The 27,835-nt window shown below is 42.9% G+C and overlaps 1 pseudogene; it reads left to right on the forward strand.

Annotated features, from left to right (window-relative positions):
* LOC115804723 (uncharacterized) overlaps window positions 1-27,835 on the forward strand; it is a 37,863-nt pseudogene that overhangs the window by 3,395 nt on the left and 6,633 nt on the right.

The raw sequence follows: 27,835 nt of genomic DNA on the forward strand, positions 1-27,835 counted from the left end.
AGATTGGCCTTAAAAGGATAAACACGTCATAATGTTGTAGGCTAGGTTAATTTTACTTCTACTACATAGCATTGTCTGAAATGTGAAACAGCTGGATGACCCTCGTCACCGCTTGATTCCCGCCCCCCTCGTCTTATTGGGACCGGGTCCTACGTGAATCCGCTGACCTTACAAATATTACTGTGTTTACCTGACAAGATTAAAACATATATTTTTGAAACGATTTTTGTCAGCAACGTTAACTTGGCATTTTCGCTAAGTTTGTAATAATTATCATAGACAATTTTTCCTCTTTTAACCTTTCACACAAGCCTGTTGATACGGCTGCCCTACATGAATGCACCCGGTTAGGTGTGTGTCTAACAAGGGCGGAGGTGTACTCTACAGTAAAGTAACATATTCATTTCTTCCTATTTAGTTTCGAAGTGCATTTGCTTATTCACTATGGTTTGTGGACTGTGCTTTCTCTCTAAGTTCTGAAGGTTGTCTAGCAACAAATTTGAACTGAATTAGCAGAACAGCTGTCGCTGAACAACTAACAAAAGAGCCACTGGAGTTGCAAATCGTAACATTAAAACTACACAAGAACGAAAAAACAATAACAGGTAAGTTAACGTTACAAGGTTACGTTTATCAAGGTTCACCTTTAGCTGATTTATTACCGTAATCTGTCGTGTAACATTGTTGAAGATAGCGATAACAAAAATGTGTTATGTGTTATTTATTTATTTTTACAGTTGCGCCTCCTTAGTGTTAGGTGTACGTTTTAATATATAGCTTAGGTCTACATTGAACACATATGATTTGGTGCAACGGTATAACTTTTAGTTGTTCGTAAACTAGAACGTAGTTCCGATTTACATTCGAACCAGGTAAAGATTGAATTTACGCTGGGCTGCTGCTCTCTGCTGATTGGATTCAAGAACCAGTATTCCAAAACAGATCAGCGAAGGAGGACAAAAAGAAAAAAAAAAAACACTGAGTGGCATGTAAGGACCGACGAGAATGTCAGATATTTAGAAGTAATGTGCAAGGCTGTTTTTGACTGAGAACACAAGCCAAAATACCTAAATCTCTGTGTTCTTCTACACGCTATGACACAGCTTTACGAGCCTGTGTGTGTGTGTGTGTGTGTGTAAAAGAGACAGTGATGCAATACCAAGAAGCTGCCCTGCAATTATTAAGAGCCAAACAATCTTTGTAGTGGTTTGGAATCTTCATGTAAGCGTGTCTCTGAGCTAAACAGCATGCATGCATCCATGTTCGTGTGTCTGTGTGTGTGTGTATATCACTGTTTGTGCTTGGATATGTGTGGGAGTGTGTGTGTTTGCATGGCATGCCCATCTGTTGTAGCACTTGGAAATATATGAAGGTTTATGTTTTTAATCCTCTTTCCACATGAGGAAGATTAACTTTTCAAAGAGGGCACATATCAACACAACCAATGAACCACATGCAACACTTCTCAGTTATTATTTTTTTCTTTTTTCCTTATTTAGTAACGTGACCATGTTACTTGAACTGTGTCAACATACACAAACAGCTGATTAACAGGACAGGAACTCCTGATAACCAAATACATATTTGTGGTTCAGAAACATATCTGTTTGTGTTTATGTTTACATTAATTCACTGGTAAACGAGTATGAGGCTGCAGGTGCTTCCCCTCACTGTGTTCACTGATGCGACAGTGATCTCTGACTCTGAACACACACACACACACACACACACACACATGCACGTACACACAAACACAAACACAAACACAGGTGTGTTAGATCTCCAGAACTGTTCAGCTCAGCTAATGTTATGGAGACACTCCATAATTTCCATAGCTCCTCAGTTCCAGTGAGAAATGAGAGGCCAACAGGTTACTGGTTCACCAAAACTCCCCAAACCCCCTTGATCCAACTGACTGTTCCCACCTCCATGTGACAATGTCAGATTGCATTTGCAACATTGGCAGGAAATCCACAAAGTCCCCATGTTTTCGGAATGTATTCATACTACTCACAGGGAGGTCTCTGGGCATTAAAGGAATTTATAGTGAAATTACACATATACAAACACCCGTCTCGTTTTTCCCCCCTTCACAGCTTTTCAGTCACGTGTGCAGATATGCAGACTGCTTTGGAGTTGGCTGAAGGCGGGCTTTAACGTCAGCTCAAACGAGTGACTGCGTGGTGACTTCCTCCTCTCTGGAGCCAGGCCGGTCTGATCTGTCATCCAAACACAAACAGCCTCACTCCTGACCCAAGGTCAGCTACTAAACATACTTATGGACTCAGCTGGAATCCAAGCTGGAATTCGTCATTAGGCACAACAATACACACTAATTCACAGGGTCACAGTTTCACACACTGATAACAGCCATCTTGATGTTCCAGAGAATTTAGACCAATCTCAAAATAGTGCAACCAGTCATAAGGTGTAGCTATTAAAGTTTACTGACTGGAAAATTCTGGTTCATTACAGTTTAGGAGCAACATCCACACACACACACACACACACACACACACACACACACTGACACAGCCACTCTCCCATACCAACTCCAGACAGAATACAACCATTACACACACACACACACACACACACACACACACACACACACATGTTCGCATGCGCGCACACAAACAAGCTCTGATGATTTTTCTGCTCACTGACTAAGGTTACAGCTCGCAGATGTGAACTAAAAGTTCAGCCTCACAACAATGCATAAGCCTATTAATATTCTGGAGTGTGTCCTTCTTTATTAAACCTTACAGCCTGCACTGGGTTTTGTCTGTCTTTGAGAGTGTGTGAGAGTGTGTGTGTGTGTGCGCGCGCGCACAGAAACAGATCTGTGCTGACTGTCCTCACTGCAGCAAACCTCTCAGATCACACAGTGCATAGGAAGGGAAAAGACAGAGATGAGGAGAACAGCATCACAAATGTCCATGGAGACAAATGTCCCAGTAGACAAACGTCTATCAAACAACCCAGATACTATTTATACTCAGTCTGAACATGGCCAAAAATATGTCCTCTCAGAGCTGCCTCCTGTAAACATCCATGGGCTTTGATACAGGCTGATGAGTATACTGTAGACTGAATACACCCCAAAGAATAGGAACACCTGACACATCCTGCTAAGGGTTCCACTGTAATCTTTAGCTGCAATGAAGTAGACCTGTGTTTGTACGTGCATGCATGTGTGTGTGTGTTTGAGAGTCAGTGTGTATGTCAGTGTGCTTGTGTGTGTAAATACATCTGTATTTGTGTGTGTGAGCTGTGTGTGATGTGAACTGTGATATTAGCGCTTGATGTTCTGTTGCAGTAAGCAGTGTGGGTTCTAATTCATGGCACAGTCTTGTCCAGTAGTCTGTGTAGTGCTGTGTTATTGGTTGTGCACTATTGTGTATATGGCTGTGTTGTTGTCTGTGCAATAGTGTGCGTATGATTGTGTTTTTGTCTGTGCAGTGGTGTGTGTATGGCTGTGTTATTGTCTGTGCAGTGGTGTGTGTATGGCTGTGTTATTGTCTGTGTAGTAGTGTGTGTATGGCTGTGTTATTGTCTGTGCACTAGTATGTGTATGACTGTGTTATTGTCTGTGTAGTAGTGTGTATATGGCTGTGTTATTATCTGTGTAGTAGTGTGTGTATGGCTGTGTTATTGTTTGTGTAGTAGTGTGTATATGGCTGTGTTATTGCCTGTGTAGTAGTGTGTATATGGCTGTGTTATTGTCTGTGCAGTAGTGTATGTATGGCTGTGTTATTATCTGTGCAGTAGTGTGTGTATGGCTGTGTTATTGTCTGTGTAGTAGTGTGTGTTTGGCTGTGTTATTGTCTGTGCAGTAGTGTATGTATGGCTGTGTTATTGTCTGTGCAGTGGTGTGTGTATGGCTGTGTATTTGGCTGTGCAGTGCTGTGTGTATGGCTGTGTATTTGTCTGTGCAGTGGTGTGTGTACGGCTGTGTTATTGTCTGTGTGGTAGTGTGTGTATGGCTGTGTTATTGTCTGTGCAGTAGTGTGTGTATGGCTGTGTTATTGTCTGTGTAGTGGTGTGTGTATGGCTGTGTTATTGTCTGTGCAGTGCTGTGTGTATGGCTGTGTTATTGTCTGTGCAGTAGTGTGTGTATGGCTGTGTTATTGTCTGTGCAGTATTGTGTGTACGGCTGTGTTATTGTCTGTGCAGTAGTGTGTGTATGGCTGTGTTATTGTCTGTGTAATAGTGTGTGTACGGCTGTGTTATTGTCTGTGCAGTAGTGTGTGTATGGCTGTGTTATTGTCTGTGCAGTAGTGTGTGTATGGCTGTGTTATTGTCTGTGTAGTGGTGTGTGTATGGCTGTGTTATTGTCTGTGCAGTGGTGTGTGTATGGCTGTGTTATTGTCTGTGCAGTAGTGTGTGTATGGCTGTGTTATTGTCTGTGCAGTATTGTGTGTACGGCTGTGTTATTGTCTGTGCAGTATTGTGTGTACGGCTGTGTTATTGTCTGTGCAGTAGTGTGTGTATGGCTGTGTTATTGTCTGTGTAATAGTGTGTGTACGGCTGTGTTATTGTCTGTGCAGTAGTGTGTGTATGGCTGTGTTATTGTCTGTACAGTAGTGTGTGTATGGCTGTGTAATTGTCTGTGCAGTAGTCTGTGTATGGCTGTGTTATTGTCTGTGTAGTAGTGTGTGTACGGCTGTGTTATTGTCTGTGCAGTAGTGTGTGTATGGCTGTGTTATTGTCTGTGCAGTAGTCTGTGTATGGCTGTGTTATTATCTGTGTAGTAGTGTGTGTTTGGCTGTGTTATTGTCTGTGCAGTAGTGTGTGTATGGCTGTGTTATTGTCTGTGCAGTAGTGTGTGTATGGCTGTGTTATTGTCTGTGTTGTAGTGTGTGTATGGCTGTGTTATTGTCTGTGCAGTAGTGTGTGTTTGGCTGTTTTTTTGTTTGTGCAGTAGTGTGTGTACGGCTGTGTTTTTGTCTGTACAATAGTGTGTGTATGGCTGTGTTATTAGCTCTATTTTGTGAAGGCTTTTATCTCTCTCATGTGATCCAGATTCAGCTGTAAGCTCCTGGGCCCTGTAAAAGCAGACAGTAAGCCACGGTGTGTGAGAGAAAAAGAATGGCTCTGATTTTCTCTTTAAAACAACAGAGTGATGAAAATTATTATTCTCTCAGAGAAGGACACCCTTACACCTTTAAATCTCCAAAGTGTACTATAGATAGATAGATAGATAGATAGATAGATAGACAGATAGCTAGATAATGGACATGTTAATGAAAACACTGTTTCTTATGTAATATGTTGTACTTGTTCACTGCTGATCCTAATGTTTTTCTGTTCTATTACTGTGTACGAGTTCTGTTACTAAGTGACCTCAGAGTGCACTAACTTTTCTTATGAAAGACATGACAGAAAGGAGCCAAGCTCTTCATCTGGTTAATGTAATCTGGTCAATGTAATCTGGTTTATGTAATCTGGAGGCTGCTCAGATGTCTCAGAGCAATCCCATGGGTCATACCACTTCACTAAGCAAACCATCAACTCAAAACTGAGCCTTTTGATTTTAGCTTTCCTTGCACCTTTGGAGAAAAGTGTGAAAAAAGAATGCTTAAACTGCACACCTCCCATGAGAAGATGGGAAGTCTGTAAACTTTAAAAACACACAAGTGTGAAACACACAAGAAACAGGAGTAGTGCAGACCAGTGTTTCTCAATCCTGCTCCTGGGGGACCCCTGCTCTGCATATCTTCTATCTGTCCTTGCTCTGAACACACCTCATTAGTGTGATTAACATATCCTTGATTAAATCAGGTGTGCTCAGCCAATCAAAAGTGCCACTGATGAGTTCAGCCAGGTAGGTACAGCAGGGAGAGATGGAAAATGTGTAGAGCATGGGTCCCCCAGGAGCAGGATTGAGAAACACTGGTGTAGATGAAGCAGCAAGGGCCCAGAAACTGTATCTGAGAAGTCAAATTCAATTCAGTTCAAATCAATTCAATTCAGTGTGTGCATCGTTTTTGGTCAGATTTCTTCACCATCAGAGCAGGATCTAAGCAAGGCTTTTATTTTTAATTTGCTTCAGTAGCTGTGATTTCTGTTTACTCTGTTGTCTCGGTTATTTGTTATTTGCCTGAGTTTGGGTTTGCTTGACTGATTAGGTTTCTTTGTCAATTTATAACTGTGTGTCCTGTCTGGTAGCGTCGCTAGTTAATATTACTCAGTAGTGTGAATTACTGTCACGTCAGCTGTTGAGTTGCTGATTTGCATTTGTTTGTTAGTTTGTGCCACAGCCGATTTCCAGTTTGTGCTGGCTCCTGAGGGGCAGGGCTGTAGCCAGCTTGTAAGCCGTGAGTGCTGTGAGTCACAAGGGTCTTTAGGAGTAGCTCTTCCGCTAAGCGGCAGCTGTAGCGGCAGCCGGAGCTGTCTCGTCTCTCTTGTCTCATTGGACGAAGACTTGTTCGGACTAAGACAACCAAGGAGGGAGTCCACCAAGGAGGGACGACAAGGGCGACGGGACTATTGTTGCCTGCTCGCTCCCTGTGATTGTTTTCCTCTCTCTCAGTCCCTGTGCTCTAGTTGTCACGTTACGATTCATTTATCCTTTGCTTATCTATCTGTAATTGTGCTACCATGCTTATTGTTCTGAATCTTCTTGCTTCTCTCCTGCACTTACACTAATCATGTGTCATCTCCCCATTCCTGTCCGAATCTCCCCTCCTAGTCTTTCCAGGTGGCGGCCTCTGCATCCTCGCAGTCATAACCTGTCTAACCTCATTCACCTGCTGTGCTCTACTGACACTACTGTTGTGATTTCAGGCGGCCTCTGGACCTGCCATCTCTGCTCAGGCCTCCATACTGTCCCTTCACTTCCTGGCCCTCACTGAGATGTGGATCATGCTAGAGAACACAGCCACTCCTGCTGCCCTCTCTTCTGCCTTTGCCTTCTCCCAGACCCCCAGACCCTCGGGGAGCGGTGGAGGAACTGGTTTCTCCCTCCCCTGGAGCTTCCATGACACCTCTCTCCCTTCCATCTCCCCCACCTATTAATTTCACGCGGTTTCTGTTTCTTCCCCTTGTAAACTGCACATGACTGTTCACTATCGTCCACCAGGCCCTCTGCAGTCCTTCCTAGATGAACTGGACACCCTCTGCAGCTCCTTCCCTGAGGATGGCACTCCCTTCCTGCTGCTCGGCGACTTCAGTCTTCCGCTGAATTCTACTCAGTCTGTTGGCCTCCTCCCCCTCCTATTGTCCTTTGACTTCACCCTAGTGGAGTCTCCTGCAACACACAAGACTGGCAACCAGCTGGACCTTGTCTTCACAAGAGGTTGTCCTATTCCTGATCTCAGTCACACCTCTCAACGCCTCGGACCGATCTCACCCTACCCGAAATCCTCTGCTCCCACCTCGTCAGTCTCAGCTCGACGTAACCTTTGCACCCTCTCCTCTAGTGCCTACTCTTCCACTGTCTGCTCCTCTCTCCCTTCTGCTGAATGCTTCTCGCTTCTCTCTGTGGAAGAGAAATCCTCTACTGTCCTCTCTGTGCTGTCTTCCTCCCTGGACACCCTCTGTCCACCTGTTACCAAACCGTCTTGTCTCTCTGCTCCCAGTCCCTGGCTGACCAGCAGTATTCGTGCTGATAGAGCTAAACTTCACGTGGCTGAGAGGAGATGGCGAAAATTGAAATCTCCAGACAACCTATCCCGCTTCCACTCTCCTCTTTCTTCCTTCTCCTCTACCCTATCCTCTGCCAAGTGTGCCTTCTTCCACTTCAGGATCCACTCTGCGTCCTCTAACCCTCACAAACTCTTCTCTACTTTCTCCCTCCTCCTCTACCCTCCTCCTCCTCCTTCCTCATCCTTTTCTTCTGATAATTTTGTCTCTTTCTTTGAGAACAAGGTTAAAGACATCTGCGACTCCTTCCTCGCATCCCCTCCCACCTTGCATCTTGCACCCTCTGTCCCTCCCACTACCTTTTCCTCCTTCTCCCCTCTCACTGACTCTGAAGTCCTACTGATAAAATCCCACCATCCTACTACCTGTCCTCTTGATCCCATTCCCTCCTCTCTCTTCCAGTCCATCTCTGAGGATATTTTGCCCTTCATTTCCTCCTTGATCAACAGCTCCATGTCTACTGGTATAGTTCCCTCTGCACGGTTCAAGCCACTGCTTAAGAAGCCCACTCTAAACCCAGCTGGCGTCAGAAGCTATCGTCCAGCATCTCTTCTACCATTTCTCTCTAATACCGTGGAACGTGCAGTCTATACCCAACTCTCTCATTATCTTCTCCAGAACATGTGGCAATCTACTAAGGAAAACCCAAATGCAGAACACAACTCAGGTATAGAGTGAAGAAGGAGAGTTTATTGACAAGTTGTAGTATGGAGATGGAAATAGGCAGAGGAGTTGAAGGTAGCAGGCAAGGAAGCGGATGATGGGAGAGGTTGCAGAGTGGAGCTGTGAGTGAGGCGGAGTAGTTGGACTAAGGAGACGGAGCTGAAGGTGACAGGCGGCTGAAGGGCACACTGGAGATACTGAGTGCCACAGAGGTAATCCTTACGAGAAAAACAGTCAGATAAACACAGATATGCAAACTACGAAAAATCAATAGAATACAATGAGTGACCAAGAAGCGAACTCTACTGCATAGGCTGAAACAACGATCTGGCGAAGAGTAGATGAAACACCGGGGTTTAAATACTGTGACGTGATGAGGTGACTGATCGCAGGTGTGTAGGCAATCTGGAAGTGTAGAGAGAGAGACGCACACACACACGCACAACAGAGAAGACAAACCAACAGGGGGAGCACAGGGAAAGGGAAACACTAGAAACATAAGGAATAGACAAGATAGCCTTCACCATGACAGAACAACCTCCTGGACCCGAATCAGTCAGGATTCAAAGCCGGCCACTCCACAGAGACGACAGTCCTCGCAGTCACAGAAGAGCTTCACTTGGCCAGAGCAAAGTCGCTCAGCTCTGTCCTCATACTTCTAGACCTCTGCGCAGCATTCGACACCGTGAACCACCAAATTCTTCTCTCGTCCCTTGCTGGGATGGGCTTCACAGGACACGCACGCGCATGGTTCCAATCCTACCTGTCTGACCATTCTGACCAGGTTTCTTGGAGGGAATCAGTCTCCTCCCCCCGCCCTTTCCAGACAGCGGGTCCCACAAGGTTCCGTACTTGGTCCACTCCTTTTCTCTCTTTACACTAGATCACTCGGACAAATTATCTCTGCCCACGGTCTTTCTTACCACTGCTACGCTGATTACGCAAAGCTGTTCTTCTCCCCCTCTGACTCTCAGGTCCAGCCACACATTGCAGCATGCGTAGCTGACATCACCTCCTGGATGTATGCTAACCATCTCAAGCTCAACCTGGAGAAAACTGAGCTTCTCTTCTTCCCTTCTAGAGCTCCCCAACGATCAATGCTCTGATCACCATTGAGGGTTCCGTGGTGTTCCCCTCCAGAGCAGCCAAAAACCTTGGCGTGACTCTGGATGACCAACTGAACTTCTCAAGCCACATCGCAGCGGTCACCTGATCCTGTAGATTCTCCCTCTACAACATCAGGAGGATCCACCCCTACCTCGCACAACAAGCAACCCAGCTCTTGGTCTAAGCACTTGACATTTCCTGCAGCACCTTACTGGCTGGCTTACCAACCTGCGCTATCAGGCTGCTTCAGCTGGTTCAGAATGCTGCTGCATGCTTAGTATTCAACCTCCCAAAACACTCTCATGTCACTCCGCTTCTTACTGCACTCCACTGCCTTCTGGTAGCAGCCCACATCCAGTTCAAGACACTGGTGCTGGTGAACCAGGCCACAAGAGGCTCCACCCCATCCTACCCTCAGTACTAACCTTGTCCCTATGTTGCACAGGTCTTGTTTATTTTATGCATTGTTTATTGTCACAGAATTTCAGGAGCGCAATACTGATAGTAATTAATCGGCGGTCTTATTGTGATCTTTCGCTTAAGGGGTAATTTAATCTGATTGATGCACTTATTGTAAGTTGCTTTGGTTAAAAGTGTCTGCTAAATGCCAAATTGTAAATTGTAAATTGTACTTCAATTCAATTCAGTTCAGAACAGTGTCATGCATTTTCTCCATGAAATGCAATATTTTTTTTTTCTTTCTCAGATACCAAATTATGAAAGTGATTGTAGCAGATGTGAATTTATTTGGGAAAACCTCTTATAAGATGGCCGTCACTTCAGTTCAAATATCAACTCTGACTAAATGATAATGCAAAGGAAAACTCTGTTGATACAGCCGAAAACATGACCTCTGACATTCTGAGAGCTGTACACACATGGATATCTATTTGTAGGCTCTGTTCTAAATTTTATATTTTTTTCACGTCTTAATAATTTTGTAAGAAAGCATCATTTTATTTGTGGGTTCTATAAAAAATCCTTTGCAAACTGACAGGTAAAAAGGCATTATCACATTTTAAAGGACTTATTATGTTTCAGTCCACATCATGAGAACAAAAAAAAAGAAAAGAAAGAAAGAGGAAAATTGATTTTAGTTGACAGTAAACCTCTAGACAGAGACACAACCCCAGTTTGTGTTGAAGAAAGCAGAGAGCAATGCTTAAATGCAGACTGAGTATCTCTAGTGGTAAACTTAGATTTTCTCCTCAGTGTTCCTCAATAAAAACAGATAGAGGAGAAGAGGAGGGAGGAGTGGAACATGAAAGAATGCACGGAGAGCACTTTCCAGGGCCTCTCAACCCACACACACAGCTCACGCTTTGCCAAGTCTCTCCAGCTACGCACCCAGAGCCACATTACTCATCCAGCCAGAGTCAGAGGCTGCAGCCAATCCTGGAACTGCATCCTGACCCCAAACCCACCCCTCACCATGCCCACAGCCAACAAGCACACCCCCTCAGCACTACCCGCCCCCACTGCATTTGTTCTTTTGATTTTTGTTTCCTGTGGTTGTTGGAACTTCCTTTATTTTCTCCTTTCATATTATGTTCCGTCCATTTGGTCCATATTGCTTCTTTTAGTTGATGGAGTTCCCACTGATAGTTAAACAACCTTGTCCTGCTTTCATTATTTTATATCCAAATTATTAACCCCCCCCCCCCCCCCCCCCCCTCTCTCTCTCTCTCTCTATCTCCATCACTCACCTCTGAGTCTTCTCTGCACCTGAACCAACGATTAGTCAATTGGTAAAACCCAGAGGCAGAGTTTTGGGCAATCACTAAATTGGCAGCTTCCTCAGACTGATGGGGACTGTATTAGCAATTATACACTTGATAATGTATGTATGTGTGTGTGTGTGTGTGTGTGTGTGAGTGAGTGTTTGTATGTGTCAGAGAGAGAGGGGGGGGGGGGGGCAGAGAGTTTATATCCAAACTCTTAGAGAGCCAAAATAGGCTTGTCTCTGTAAAAATGTGTGTATGTGTTTGCACGTGTTAGTGCATCCTTTGTGGTAGTGCATTTGTGTGTGTGTGTGTGTGTGTGTGTTCGGTCTTTCTGGACTGTGAGCATTCAGCTGTCTGTGTCTCTATAGGGAAACCATGAGAGCACCAGTGTGTTCCAAAGATCCTGATCCCTCCCATCTCTCTTTCTCTCTCTCTCTCTGTCACACACACGTGCGCGCACACACCATGCCTTCTTTCCCCATCTCATAGAACCTGTCAGTGCTCTAGCTAGGTCCCCAGATCGGGAAGAAGCTGGAAGTTGACCCACCCTCCTGGCAATCTCAGTGAGCCAACCACTCCTCACCATAGCACACTCTTCATAGGCCCGCCCTCCTGTCAGTCTTAAACAGCTAACCTCTCCTCACCATAGCACACTCTTCATAGGCCCGCCCTCCTGTCAGTCTTAAACAGCTAACCTCTCCTCACCATAGCACACTCTTCATAGGCCCGCCCTCCTGTCAGTCTTAAACAGCTAACCTCTCCTCACCATAGCACACTCTTCATATGCCTGCCTTCCTGTCAGTCTTAAACAGCTAACCTCTCCTCACCATAGCACACTCTTCATATGCCTGCCTTCCTGTCAGTCTTAAACAGCTAACCTCTCCTCACCATAGCATTCTCCACAGGCCTGCCCAGGCTCCCCATTGCTGACAAAATGGGTAAAATTGCTTTTCATGTGCTGTGTAGGAGGAGGAGGAGTTTGAGACCGATTGGAAAGTGTTTCCTGGTGTCTGGAAAAATGTTTCTATATGTCTACATATATGTACACACACACAAAGGAACATTTAGTAACACATTTCCTCATGTAGTAACACACACATGTGAATCTTAATATGGATATGACTATGAATCGCAAATGCTGGATAAGTTCTTGCAGTGTGCGAAACATGCCAATGCTCACTTCAGTGAATTGCAACATCTGTCTGTCTGTCTGTCTCTCTCTTCCTTTCTCTGTCTCACTATCTCTCTCCTTATCTGTCTGTCTCTCTAAGTCCCTACCTCATTCTATCTCTCTCTCTCAGTTTCTTTGTCTGTGTCTCTGTCTGTCTGACTCTCTCTCTCTCTCTTTCTCACCCATGTCCCCCTTTTTCCTGTCCCTTGTTCCCTCTCTCCACATGTCCCTCTCCTGATGGCCTCTCAGTGCCAGTGGTTGCTGGCAGACACTACATAGGGATTCCTGTTCTGTCTCTGAGGGTTTGCTCCATAAGGACAGTGACAGGTGTCTGACCATTCCTCCTCTCATGATGTGACACTAGACAGGCCATTCTCAGAGCCATGCTCCCACAAATACGCCTATCGATCACAGAGAGATCCGTCAGGCTGTTCTGAATATCTTCTCTCTCATTTGTTTTTTTCATGTTTTTTATACTGTGTCTACAGAGTAAGTGTATTAGGAACTCTTTCCTCTTCTGTAACTATGAATTCTTAAAGATCTTATACATTAAAACCAGGTCTAAAGAGGGAGCTACTTAAGCTATATAAACAAAACTACAGTCAGTAAGCATATGTTACATGGTTCTACTTTTTCTTTCCATTTCTTCCATGTTAAGTACAATAATATATTCAATGCATCTGAGATTCAGTGACCGTCAAAAATGGAAAAAAAAGAAAAAGAAAAAAAAAAACATACAGTGTGGAAAATCTTAAACAAAGCACCTAATGTATGCAAGTGCCTTGAAAGATTAATGCACAGAAAGCTCTCACTCAAAGGCTGTCAGAGAGAGAGAGAGAGAGAGAGAGAGAGAGAGAGAGACACTTTTTTACTTTTTAAAATACCCTTATTGGGCACAGACTATAACTGGATGAGGACACAGACTGTAACTGGACACAGGACACAGACCATAACTGGACCGTGGCACAGACAATAACTGGACCAGGACACAGGACACAGACCATGACTGGACTGTGACACAGACTATAACTGGACCAGGACAGACGACACAGGACCAAGGGCACAGACTGTAACTGGACCAGGACACAGGACACAGGAGCAAGGACACAGGCTATAACTGGACCAGGACAAAGGACACAGGACACAGACTATAACTGGACCAGGACAAAGGACACAGGACACAGACTATAACTGAACAGGGATATAGACCATAAATGGACCGGGACACAGACTATAAGTGGACCATGACACAGGACACAGACTATAACCAAGCAGAAATGAGGGCACATAATGGCTGTCCAAAACTCAAATCCATTGTCCCTCTTCTTCTTTTTTCTCCTCCTTCAGTAACAGTCTGGCTGAGTTTGCTAAAAGTGAAATACAGAGGGGGAAGAAAAGTTTTGTTTTTCTTGGTGTCGAGTTTCATACCCATTCCAAATTAAAGTCGTTGTTTTGTCATGGAACAATGGACACTTAAAATGTAAGAGTGAAAGAATGAAAAACCTCCCTCTGTCTCTTTTCTCTCTGTTGAGTGTGTGACACACCATAGGCTGCCAAGGTCCTGCGTGGTCTTTTATTAAATGAAGAGAGTTTGACAAAGCTGAGATGATATGACAGCTTTGTCGGCTTGATCTTCTCTAGCTCTGATATCACCATGCCAAATATTTTCAACATACTCTCCACCAATATCAGAGTCAGAGAGGATGAACAAGGACCTGGAGCAAAAAAGAAAAAAATTATATATATCTAAATACCAGGGAGGACAGAATTTTGGGGACAGATGACTAATGTGTAATGTTTAAGGAGCAACAAAAGAAAAGACTGACTGAAACCCCAGGCAATGTGTTCGCAGACAAGGTACGTGAGGAGTAGTCCTAACATATCTGAGGGAAGGAGCCTCCTGAAACACATAAAACTATTACAGATGACAGTTCACAGAGCTTTCTCCACACTGGAGCAGGTCAAGGTTTGTGGAGACAAAATGATCACAGAGCCACTTCAGACCTGCTTTACTTACAAAACACACGTAGACATTCATGTGTGTGATCTAATATTGGACAACGCAGCTCTTCCACTTAGTCTGACAAATGTTCAAAACAGGAAAAAATGTAAAGTAAAAAAAATAAAACAGACAGAACATGTATTTCTATTTCACCCACAGCCTAGGGAAACCTCTACACTCAGTGACTGAGTGTATAACCATATCTCCAGTCTCTACCCTAGAATCTGGCTTAAGTCTAAAGGTCCTCCATGAAAAGGAGCCTGAAGGACTAACAGGAACTCTGGCTCATTGGTCTCTGAACCACCCCCAGCCACTGGGGAACATGAATATAGCAGATATGACACAGAGAGATACCAGGGAAGAACTCCATAAGATAATGGTTGGAATTCATTTATAAGAGAAAATGTGTGTGTGTGCGCACGCATGTGTGTGTATGTGTGTATGTGTGTGCATTAGTGCATGTGTGTGTGTGTGTGTATGGCTGGAAAGCAGGTGGAGATGTCAGAGTTACACAAGATCAGGGTATCATTCCAGAGAAAGCAGCTGTAGTAGAGAGAGAGAGAGAGAGTTGAGCCAAAGTTAAAGCAAAGTGTCATTAGGAAATCCCAAGAGTAAGAATCGTGGGCGTCCCTGCAAAACTTTCACCCTTACAGCAGTGAGAGAGAGGTGCACAAACGAAGTGCACCCAAGGGACAGGCACAGTTATGTAAGAAAAGCCTCTGCTGCACCCCCCCCCCCCCCCCCCCACACACACACACACACCCCTTGGCATGTCCTCTCTCCTTTAGATGACACTGGGAGAACAGAGAAAACATGTCCTGTTTCTCTTTTATCTCCCATAAGCCACGTGCCCTAAGAAAATGTCTACTTCTCTCTCCTCTATCCAACAGTGATATTGGAGTCCTTATGTGTATCCATAGTGATCCTCCTGGCATGTTTCTGCTGAAGTGTAACATGACATTGTTTACCACTTTTATATGTTTAAAAGTACAAAAATAATCTCATAGCCATGCTTGCATGTCAAGTCATTCTCCTTCTACACAAAGTACAAGTCCTCTTACTAGCCTGCTCTTCAGAGAAAAGGTTTTGAAATGTACACAGGTTTAATGTATGAACAGCACATGTGAAAACTCCTAGGCTCTGCCCAGGTTGTCCTGGTGTATAACTAAAGGCTTGAGTGAGCTGAACATGAAGGCCAGACCAGAAAAGATATCTGAATGCAGAAAGCCCATTTATTCTTTTATTCATACCATACACATTTTTGTGCAAATTTTTGTGTATGCTATTTGATTATTACATTCTATTTAAACTCTATTTGTTCTGTTGGAGTTGTATTTAAGTTCCATCTGACATAGCTAAAAGTTATGCTAACATACACAAGCCACCCACCGACACCTCTGTCCACTCTCCTTTTGTCTCCATGGCAACCCCTGGTTTTAATGAAATTCAGCAAAGTTCAGAATCAGAATTTAGTTTATTGCCAAGTAGGTTTACCCCTACAAGGAATTTTATTTTAGTATGATGATTCTCCACACAAATACAATCCAACACTAAAGTACAATCAGTAATACTAGTAACAAGTACTGAAAAACAAACAAGGATCAGAAGACAAAAGCCGTACAATGTACAGTAATATTATGAATATAATGTAAAATATATTAAAAGAGGTAGAAAATATACTGAGTATTGAAATATAAAATGTAAGATGTGCAAAGTAGAACAGACAGATGACTGAACATATTCTATGGTCATGGAACCAATTCTACATATATGAACATATATTACTGTAAGTAAAAAGCCCCTGCAGGGCAGTTAAAGAGGTCCACAGAATAGGAAATGACTGGCAGAACTACGAATGTACTATATATTCTCAGTATATCTTTCTGAAATGTCTGAAAAATGAAACTCAGTCTGTCATTTCAAACCAACATTCCCACATCTCAGAACCTCTTGCCCTGGGTGTGTGTGTTTTTTTTTTTTCTCCCTCTTAGTCCTTGGACAGTGAGTTTGCCAGGACCTATTTTGCCTTTTAATTCTTTTTCTCAATATCGAATAACCTATATTACACCTATTTTAAGAATTTTTTAAAACCCTCACTCTAAAAATAATGAGAAGTCACCTATAAGGGTTGCCTCTGCTTTTGTGATTCTATGTTCATCTGTGGCTTCCCTTCTGCACTGCTTTGCATAATAAATGTGAATTATGCAAAATGCCTGTCCTCCCGTCATCTCCGGCATTTTGTGACCTCTGAGTGGCTCTGTGAAAACCTGTTCTCATGAATCCTATGACTACTGGTCTGTGCCCATTCTTACCTGCTGTTACAACCTTGTAAGAGAGGGAGGGGTGAAGGGGTAGAGAGAAAAAGCGAGAGAGGCGAAGAGGTAGAAGAGTACAGAGAGAATGAAAAAGGGGAAAAGGGGTGAACTAAACATCTAAGATGCTATCCTCAAATGCAGCACTGTTTGCATATTCTCAAGAACAAGAATCATTATTACTCTTGCCCCCAGAGCAACACTAGAATTTTTTTTTTCTTCTTAGTTACCAGAACCCCACATATGTGACAATAATGACGGGATTTCTAATGCGATTCCCTTAAAGATGAGTTCTCAACAATATCAACCAACTTCAAATCACTGAGGGCCCATTCCTACTTCAGGCAATAACAATAACTAACTTTAAAAGACACTGAAAATTGTATTTCTATGCAGACAGTAAAGAGTGCCAATGGCAAAGTCTGGAGTCATTTTTGGATTTTTATTTGAGTTTTCTCATGTCCTGCAATTGCGGAATTCTACCAGGTAGTAAAACTATGATTTTGGTTAAGTTACCCAACAAGGCAGACTAGAATGACAGAAGGCTGAATACTGCAGATAAAGGATCACATGTCAGTGTTAAATTGTTATGATTTACAGACAGGATTTAAAGACCCAACCGCAGACCCAAAGAAGTATAATAAAGTTTATTAGTGGATAATCCAAATCAGGCAGCAATCTCAAAAACAAAATCCAAGCTAGGTCAAAACCAGAAGTCCACAGGGCAAGCAAATCCAAAACTTCAGGCAAAACACAGGTCAAGATTAGCAGGATCAGAATTTCAGTTTTCACACAGTAAAACTGACCAAACAGGCTCAGGAAAACACACTGGCACAATTGGTCAAAGAGGTACAGACACAGGACTTAAATACACAGAGCAATTAACAGCAAAGACAGGCTGTTGATGGAAACAGGAGGTAACTATTCAGGTAATCATGGTGATCAGGTGGGGAGGCGGGGACAAGAACAAACAGAAGCACATGGCAAAACCAAACACAAAGCACATGGCATGACAATGCACAGAATGGCCAGCAGGGCGGCCAAAAGTCACAGACCTGGCAGGAGCACTGACATAAGTTCTCTCTGATTATCAACAGCACACACAAACAAGCATGCACACATACACACAAACACAAACACACACACACGCACACACACACACGCACACACACACACACACACAGGTAGTAGGGATCCATATGTCTCTGCTTTGTTCACAACAGCTTCCAACTTTGAGATGGACTTGTTGGGTTCCATTAGGTAGTATCTATCACTGATGAGGACACTGCCAAAAGTGTCCAGTGGTGTTTTGATTTGTTTAAATGTTCTGGGGGGTGCTCCTGAAAGCGGGTTTAGTGAAAACTCAGAGTCAGTTGACTCACAGTAAGTAGTAAACCTCCTAATAGAAGAGCCCTCTGGCTTCATTCTCCTGGCAAAACAAAGCCATAGAGCTCTTCTATTAGGAGCTAACTAACTCTGAGTTTTCACTAAACCCGCTTTCTGAATACCCTCCTGATGATATATCTGTGTGGACAAACGTATGACAATGTTGGATACGTGTCAGGTGGTATGAGGGGAACTCAGGTGTAGCTGAGGCGGCTTCTGTCAGCCTCTTGCCTGTCGTGATCCACACCAGGTGATCCTCACCTAAGGCCACACAACATGACTTTCAAAGTTGTCAGATCAGTGTACTGCTCACATTACACAACTTGCTGTCTTGTAATTGGGAATCTTGAAGTTGTTGTGGTTTGCACACTACATGATTGATCAGGGCGTTACACATTACAAGATCTTTCACCATGAGAAATCTCCGACGAGTCTGTCAGGTCTCCAAATTACGTTTTGTTATGAAAACACATGCAAGAAGTGACACAGGGAATGACATGATACCATGCGCAAGACGGGGATTTTTTTCTTCCAAAATTGGATGTCAGCATGAAGCTAGTGATCCAAACTGTTTGTGCACTGATTTGCAGTGAAACAACAAGGAGGAAAAAGAAAAGAATATGGGTGAGAGAATGGATTGGGAGATGCAGCCTGTAGCCATGCTTGTTGATGATGTACAACCAGGGCTGGCCCGAGCTTTTATGGGGCCCTAAGGAGAATTTGTCTCTGGCTCGGCGACACCAATACTATTTACTATTGTCAATGTGTGACGGATTAGACAAAAGGGAAATGATTTATTAATAGCCAATCGCTGTACAACAAGACGGAAGGAGGGCAGATGATTGGATGATTGCGTGAGAGGTAGAGAGAGAGAGAGAGAGCGAGAGAGAGAGGAAATGGTGGAGAAGTGAAGACTCAGTTCGTGTGAATGGTTCAGTGTTTTGACTTACGAAAGTTGAGAGAACAGTTTAGTTTCTTTTAAGTTTCTAAGTAAGTTCGCTGGAGTCGAAATAACTGATGGTCCGTTTTGAGCAGACAGAGTGGAGATGGGATCAGCTACGTTTGGGCGCGACTCCATTAGGTTTCCCCTGGTACTTCAGGACCCAAGCCAGCACCTCCCTGCCAACCAGAGACGCCTTGACGGCCTCCGCGACTTACGAGGGAGACTCAGGTGACATTTAGGCTAAGACTGACAGTCATTTGATTGAATGTCAAGCAAACTCTGGGAGAGGGAGTTCCGTACATTTAATAGTCATAACGCGGTTTGGACTACTCGTTGTTTTAAAGGGCTGTTGTTTTTTTTTGCTGTTTTTTTTTTTTTTTTTTGATGGACCGAGAGCATTACTACATCTAATTGAACTGAATTTCCGGGACTGAAAAGGACTCTTTTCACTAATTACATGGTGACGGATTGTGACGGATTCACACAATATTAAGGTTTTAAGGTTGATCCGAGTAATTGTACATAACCCTTCAATCTGTATGGAGGGTTGACAAATGTGCACTGCAGAGCTGGTTAAATACGTGTTTGAATTGTTTGTTTTACAGTTGTTTGCATACTGGGAAACAAGGTTATAGATGTCAGAGATAAGTTGAAGTTTAAAGGGCGAATGTTCACTTTGGAGACGAAACAAACGTGCAGACATTTTGAAAGTACTGAGGTGCATAGTTGACAGTTTTTTTGTTGTTGATATTCTATCTTGAACCAGAGGATTTTTTTTTTTGTGTGTTTGTTTATTTATCATTATCATTATCGATCCTCAAATATCGAAATTGGTATCGGTCTTAAAAATCCTGTATCGGTCGGGCTCTAGTCATAATATTATGACAATAAAGTCATAATTTTAGACTACATGTTATTTTAGAGGAGAAATATCAGCCACCTGCTTTAAAATGAGAAATGTGGATCATCTTGTGAAGTTATACTTTAGTATACTTTTCACAAATAAAGAAATGATTAATCTTTTGGTACATCGGCACCACATTATCATAAGTTAACTGATGTGTGTGGCATGGCACGATGCCTGAAACAAACAGCATTTGCCAGAAGGCTCAGGCTACCATTGACTGTGCTCTTGCCCGTTTTGTTGGTTGCTGGTAATATATTTTCCTAAAAATTATTTTTTTTCCTTGAAGCTTTACAATTTTATACTCGCAGTGTGATTTGTTTTCTCGTAAAACTACGACTTTATTCTCGTAATATTATGACTTTTTTTCTTGAAATATTATGAATTTATTTTCATAATATTGTGCCTTTTTCTCAATTATGACTTTATTCTCATGATATTATGACCTCAATTCTCGAAATCTCAGATTTTTTTTTCCTCGTGGCCTAATACTCCATCGTAGTTGTTGTGCACTTTTGCACGCTGCAAAATTTTCAAACCAAATGCAATTAAAGTGGTTAACTTGTTTACAGTAAATGCATTGTCTGCTGGTTTATTTTGTTACTTTTCAGTACACCACATTCAGTATGCCACTTAGTACTGTATCACTTTGAATATTAAAGTGTGAATTGACACCAGACCACTCTTGTGACTTTGATACCTTTTAAGATTAAGAGTCCTCACCAAAATAATATATTTATATACACAAATACATAATATAATATAAATATATATATATATTTATATATAAATATATATAATATATACAATAATATAATATATACAATAATATATATATAAATATAAATATATATATGTGTGTGTGTGTGTGTGTGTATGTGTGTGTGTATGTATATACACACACACATATATTTACTTTTAATTCTGTCCAATGCAAGCTACGAGAAACCATTTTTCAACCACCATTTGGCACCGTCTAAAACATGCCATCTCAGACTATGCAGTAAACTGATAGTGTCCTAGAGTTAACGCTGCTGTTGAATGCATCTACTACTACAAGACTGTCTGCAACAAGAACTTTCGACTTAGGGATTTCACGCAACACATTTGAAAGAGAAGCTAGATAACTTTGTTTGGCCACCAAGCCATGTTAGATACTTGTTCAGCTCACGTTTATTTACATGTCCGCTCTGGTTTAATAATTTCCAAAGCACCGACACACATACGAGTCGCAGATATATAGGCCTACCATTGCTTCATTTAGGCAGAAGAAGATCAGCGCTACAGTTTGACAGCATATTAACGTTAGCGGTCTTCCACTGATAAACATGACATTAGCTAGCTTTGTGGCTAACAAGCAATGGTTAGCGTTATAACCTGCTGTAAGCGATGTTGCCAGAAATTTTTTAGAATGGATGAGGTAGAAATGATAGGACCATTGTTTGTTTACTCGCTAGAACTGCCGTACTGTTCAATAAATAAACCTACAATCAAGTTTGTCGACAGCTTAGCCTACATCACTCAAATACCTTAAAATTTAACGTAATTTTGATGTTTTACTGATGGTATGGGCTTCACATTACTGCAGCAAAACTAGGCATGGCTGACATGAATGTTGTCAAGCTTATTTGGGGGAGTGATGGGAGAAGAGGAGAAGTGATGGGGGATGTTTATTAGTATTTGAGTAATGTATTTCATGTGACAGTTATCAATTTCCCATGAACACAGATGATCTCCGTCGTGGGCTACTCTGCTCGGCTCTGCTTGGGTCAGCCGATTGTTGTCATTTGTTGTTTTAGCACGTGTGTTACCATGGAGTTGTAGTGTGCCCTTTAGAGGACAAACGACGCAACAACAACATTTATAACATCTTCGTCACTCTGTTTCTTTTTTAATTGTTATTTAGCGATATATCGGTTGGGCTCTAATTATGGCTTTTTTCCTCATAAAATTACAACTTTATTCTTGTAATATTATGACTTTTCTTGTAAAATTACAACATTATTTTAATGTCCTTTACAGTGGGCATGAGCATGAACATGACACCAGCTCTGACAGGGGCAGTGGGAATTGATTAAACTAGTAGTATTAGCTAGCCAGCCCGTTAACACAATATTTTGTTTTTGTATGATTACCATTGACATAATATGTCACAAAAAAAAAAAAAAAGTCTTGTGGGACATTTTAAGTGCTCTTAGGGGCCCCCTGGTGGACATGGGGGCCCTAAGCAGCCCATTTTTCACTTATGCCTCGGGATGGCTCTGTGTCCCCTGGGTTTATCCTCACCCTGTGTCTTGCGCTCTCACTGGCTGTAGCCCGTCGCCGCACTCACTGCCAGTCACAACTGGATCAAAACACTTTTCACACTACAGGATTTGGTCTCCCCGACAGATCCAGAGATGTTTAGCCTGTTTGATATCTTTCGGGCATCTGCGAGGCATCGGCAACTCATGCATGGCGATCGAGAGCCGATTTGCGAGCCCTGAGTAAACGCTGATTTTCCTCTGATCTTGGGCTTTTCTTTTCAAAAACTGCTGGCGAGTGGAAAATCAGGGCTAAAATCGTGCAGTGTGAACACGGCATAATGCACAAAAGTTCCGTAGTCTGCTTGGACCCAAGAAATAGAGGAAAATTTGGTTGAATTTTGGCAGGAGCACCAACACCTTTCCTGGTTTGCTAGCTTCTTGCTGACATCCATTTTTGGAAGATCCGTCTTGCGCATGGTATCGCGTCATTTCTCACGTATTACTTCTCGCATGTGTTTTTGTGACAAAATCTAGTTTGGAGACCAGACAAACCTGTTGGAGATTCCTCCTGGTGAAAAATCTTGTAATGTGTGACGCCCTGTCGCTGATCAGTAATGTGGTGTGCAAACCACATAGACTTCAAGATTCCCAATTACAAGACAGCAAGTTGTATAATATGAGCAGTACAGTGATCTGACGACTTTGAAAGTCATGAAGCAGTCTGCTCCATTGCTCTGATTGGGAGAGATTCTTTGAAATTCATCCATGAGTCAGAGGCTGTTTTTACCAGTTTGACAAAATCAAAATCTTCACATCTACAGCAAACTGATATTCTGGCTGTTATCTGTTTATTAGACCACTGTATCCCTGTGTGTATGTAAGCAATACACGGATCACTCACCCAGTATGAGTTGGCCCTTACCTAACTGGGCGAAAAGGCTTTATGTATCTACAGGGAAACTACATTAAAGGATTCTCAGCGCAGAGTGCTAAAGGCTGCTGCTTACAGAGCATGTGGTGACTGACTTGGCCTGGCGGTCCTGAATGTTTCTCTGCAGCTACCACATCAAACCTTCACATTGAGGTTAGTCACAGTGGCTATTTTCTCAAGCAGCATGAAACAACAAGGCCTATTTCCACCACATTCACTGCAGAGCACCTCATGTTGTCACTTCCTTCAGCCTAGTGCCGGTTCAGGTCCCAGATCTGTGTCTCACCTCCAAAACTGTATACCAGTCCTGCTGAGGTATACACCTATCCCATTTCTGAACCCAAAACCAGCAGTGCGGTATTTCAGCATCTCAGGCGCTGTGAATGTAGTTTTCATCACAATGTTTTATCAGGGGGAATTCAAAGGCTACCAGATTTCAGGAAAGTATGCCGCTATTCTCTGGGGAGACTGACAGTGTGGTAGGCCAGTACTTAGAGCTAGATTCTCAGGAGACAGATCTATCTGACCATGTTAAAGTCAAGTCACACAGACAGACACCACAGGTACAAATGCTTTTTTGGATGGGTGCAGGTCCTTATAAGTCTACTTTTCCAGTCGTTGTTCGTTCAACTCTGAGATTTTTTCAGAGGACATTCCTTACATAAACCTGTTTCATTAATCTTCTTTGTTCATGATCAGAGACTGAATATAAATACATACTGGTTATACAGATCTCTACGGAAACTGTATAGGATATAACTGTTTCTCTGAACTTGTCAGTGATGTTAATCCAACATGGTATTCTTACAGTATCACAGTTATAAATGGCAGAGTTTGTTTGTTTGTTTGTTTGTGTGATTTCCAAAGACTGCTAAGCACTGCTTAGACCTCTGAGACACAGTGCAGTTCAATATGAATGTTTGGGTGGCATTCAGCCTATTGATATTTTTCTAAAAATATCCAGGACATGCAGAGCCTATCTAGAGGAACTTTGCTGTTGTTGTTTTTTTTTTGTTTTTTTAATTTAGGTTTCCTTATTTGGAGGTTTTCAGTGATCAAAAGCTATGTGGTAATACAGGAAATGGGTTTTAGAATGGTTTTTTTTCTTTGTTTTTTTTGGGAGGGCTGGATCTCAAGACTCACCATTCTGAATTCAGTCCATTCAGTCCAGAAATTGCGATGACAAGTGAGCCTGTGATATGATCGTTAAAGACATGGTACCACATAGTACAGCTGATGGTGAAGGTTTCTGTGGACTAATGAACTTTGTCAAGCCGGGATATCACATCCCATCCAGAGGCTAATCTTCACAAGCAAGATATCGCGTAAGCCTATTGCCAAATTATGACTGTACCTGTGCAAACACAATCATTGTAAAAATGCTTAAAAATTGAATGGAAAAGGTATTTGTTCAATTAAGTCCTTCATTGAGGAATGTATTACTTGCATATTCTATGTCAATATCATGCGTGTGGCGTTCATCTGTAGACACTTGACAGTCTAATTCAGAAATGCTGAAGGTAAGAAAGTAAAGTGCATTAAACAAGCTAGATAGCTAGCTACTAACATTAACCTACAGTGTCTCCATTGGCTTACATACTCGAGCACAGACTTGCAGTTTAAGAAATGGTATGGTCCACTGCAGGGGTGTTTGAAATCGTATTACAAGATTCCTCCAGGCATGACTATGGGAAATGTATTGTAATATTTACATTTACAGGTAAGAAGGATATATAAATGTGTCGAACCCCCCCCCCCCCGAACTGTTTTTTTTACCTCTTTTGGTGAGGTCCAAGTCTTAATTGGGGGTCAGACCCCCCCCACTCCTCTCCATAATTCGAACCCTGCCGTAGAGCGTCTGTACAACATGCAGATTTAAGAGAATCAGTTAGACATTCAGTTCATTCAACAGAAGGTCCCCTGGATCTCTCCAAACAGAGAGCAATCAAAATGTGTGCATGTCCGCAGCACAACAGTAACAGTGAATCTGTCTCAAAACACACATACACACACATGCACGCATGCACGTACATTCACATAGATACATTCACACACACACACACAAACACACATGCATGCACACACACACACAAATCTTTTGGGGTATCACATACTCTCCAAGCACTGATTTTCCAGGGGTGTGTTTGAAGCTGAAGCATATGGTAGAAGGCCCATGGCTGCTAGCCCCTGGCAGGATCCACCAACATTGCAATCGCTCGGGATGCCAGCCAGTCCTCCTCTACAACAGCTTCAGGACCTGTGTATGCGGTGTGTGTGTGTGCGCGCGTGTGTGTGTGTGTGTGTGTGAGCGAGTGAGTGTGAGTGTGTGTGTATGAGTGAGTGAGAGTGTGCATGTGTGCATGTGTGTGTGAGTGAGTGAGTGAGTGAATGAGTGAGTGAGTGAGTGTATGAGTGTATATGGGTGTGTGTGAGTGCATGAGAGAGTGTGTGTGAGAGAGTGTGTGTGAGAGAGAAAGTGAATGAGTTTCTGCGTGCATGTTTGTGTGTCTGTGAGAGTGTGTGTGTGTGTGAGTGAGTGAGTGAGTGAGTGAGAGAGTGTGTGTGAGAGAGCGAGTGCATTAGTGTCTGCATGTGTGTGAATGAGTGAGAGAGAGTGTGTGTGAGAGAGAGTGAATGAGTGTGTGCGTATGTGTTTGTGTGTCTGTGAGTAAGTGACAGAGAGAGAGAGAGAGAGAGAGAGAGAGAGTGTGTGTGTGTGTGTGTGTGTGTGTGCGCGTGCGTGCGTGCATGTGTGTGTGTGTATGTGTATGCATGTGCACGTGTGTGCGTGTGGGGGTGTGATGGTGTTATGTCCTAAGGCGTATTTGTTGTATCGGGTTTGGTGTCTCTCTCTCCTCCTCCTCCTGCTCCCCATTTCTTTTCCAGGTTGCTGGCAGTTTGCTATTGGCTGGACGATGAGTGCGGGAGGTTTGAAAAGGTGACTGCTGTGAAGGCACAGCGAGCTCATCCTCCCGAGAAACCTCTGCCGCAACGCGAAAAAGCTTCCCAATATCCACTGTACATTAGATGTGGACTCGTGTTTCCACATCGGGAATTTATTGTACATAGTTGTAAATAGTCATGTTGTGTTGGGTTGTGTTGTGTTGTGTGGTGTTAAAAATACTTTTTTGTGCGAAGTTATTCAGCACTGGTAGGGGGTGGGTACCGTTTTATTTTGGGCTCACGTTTTCTCCTGTTTATGTTGGCAGGGAAGTTTACTTGCAGTTCTTTTTGTTTCAATATTATTTTGGGTAGGTAAGGTAGTTCCCTCTTCTCTTGGTTAGTGGTGTTTTTTTGTTTATTATTTTGGCCTTGCCCACCCCTGAAGTCTTTTACGTTTCATTAATATATTAAAATAAAGATGGCTAACGATTAAAAATGTGGTGTTGGTGTTGAGATCGGTGGCGGCAAGTTAAGGAGGGAGTTCCAACCCACTTATGTTCACCCTACCCTAGACGGGGTCCATAACAGATGGGTGCTGTGAGGAATCTTCTTTCTCATTCCACTCTCTTTCCTGCACTTTGAGACCAAAGTCTTCTCCATCTATAACCCACCTGTAGCCCTGACCTGCCGCGGTTCACACTGCTCCGCCACCACTGGGCTCTGTCTAATTGGACACTGGGGGAAATGGAGCAGAACAGCACCCCAGGTCTCACATCACATGATGTCCCAACAGATGGCCTCCTACCTTCAACCTCATGTACTCCCTAAAGAAAAATCAATGAAGATCTTCCTGGGTAGCCTTTTTTTTAAAAGTTCATTATTAATTTCTCTGTCTTTTTTGCGTTCTTTTCTTTTCTATTTTTCCTATTATTTTGCAGCCTATCTTGCTTGGCAAATATAGCTTTTATGTCATATTAATAGTGGAGCTATGATAAGATGACAGAATGTGAGACAGTAGGCAGCCCCTTCAAAATGACCTCAGTGTACTACTGTACCTAACATTATCTTGTCCTGTCAGTCCCTCAGTAAACCTCTTCAGACAGAATATGCGTAATTGTTTACAGCAGCTTACCTTTATCATTTATATGGTACAAAGAAGATGACTTCAGAAGAACCCAGACCTGTCTTGTCCATTAGCCTACAACTAATAGAAATGATTATATGATCTCTTTCAATTGTGGGTGTTTGAAAGTGTTTGCAGTCTCTCAGTGGAAGCATAGCATGGCCAGAAAATGTGTTGGCTCAGTCTTGAACTTCTTTAGCCTTCTCTCCCTCCACCTCTCCTTCTCTCTGAGGTTTGTCACCTTTCTGGTCAAGGCTGAAGTCTCTCTCTCTCTCTCTCTCTCTCTCTCTCTCTCTCTCTCTCTCTCTCTCCAACAATCTCAAAGAAACATGCACGCATGCACTCGTGTGCTAAGAGAGAACACCACACACTTTCAAGTATGATGCTCTCTGGGTCCCACCATTCTTTCACCCACTTCTTCCCTCTATCCTTCCCTTGTGTATTCAGCAAAATGCCCACAGCATCCTCTGTCTTCAGAATACAAAGCACACGCACATGACTGGCATCAGCAAGCCCCGTGACATGTTGTTTCCTTTGTTTAATATTCCCCTCTAACTGTCCAATCTTCCCACAGAATTGTATCAACCTTGTACAAAGTTTGTGAATGCATAAAAAAGATATTATGTTAAAGTTGAGTCCGATGACCTGAATTCCTTGGTCATTTCAACGGAGTGACAAAAACAAATTCAATTCAGTTCAATTTGATTCGGTTTCACAATGGACATTGTCACAAAGCAGCTTTACAAGATACTGGACCTCACACCCCCAGTGAGTAAGCCAAGGATGACAGTTG

This window comes from Chanos chanos, chromosome 2 (assembly GCF_902362185.1).
Source record: "Chanos chanos chromosome 2, fChaCha1.1, whole genome shotgun sequence".
Lineage (NCBI taxonomy): Eukaryota > Metazoa > Chordata > Actinopteri > Gonorynchiformes > Chanidae > Chanos > Chanos chanos.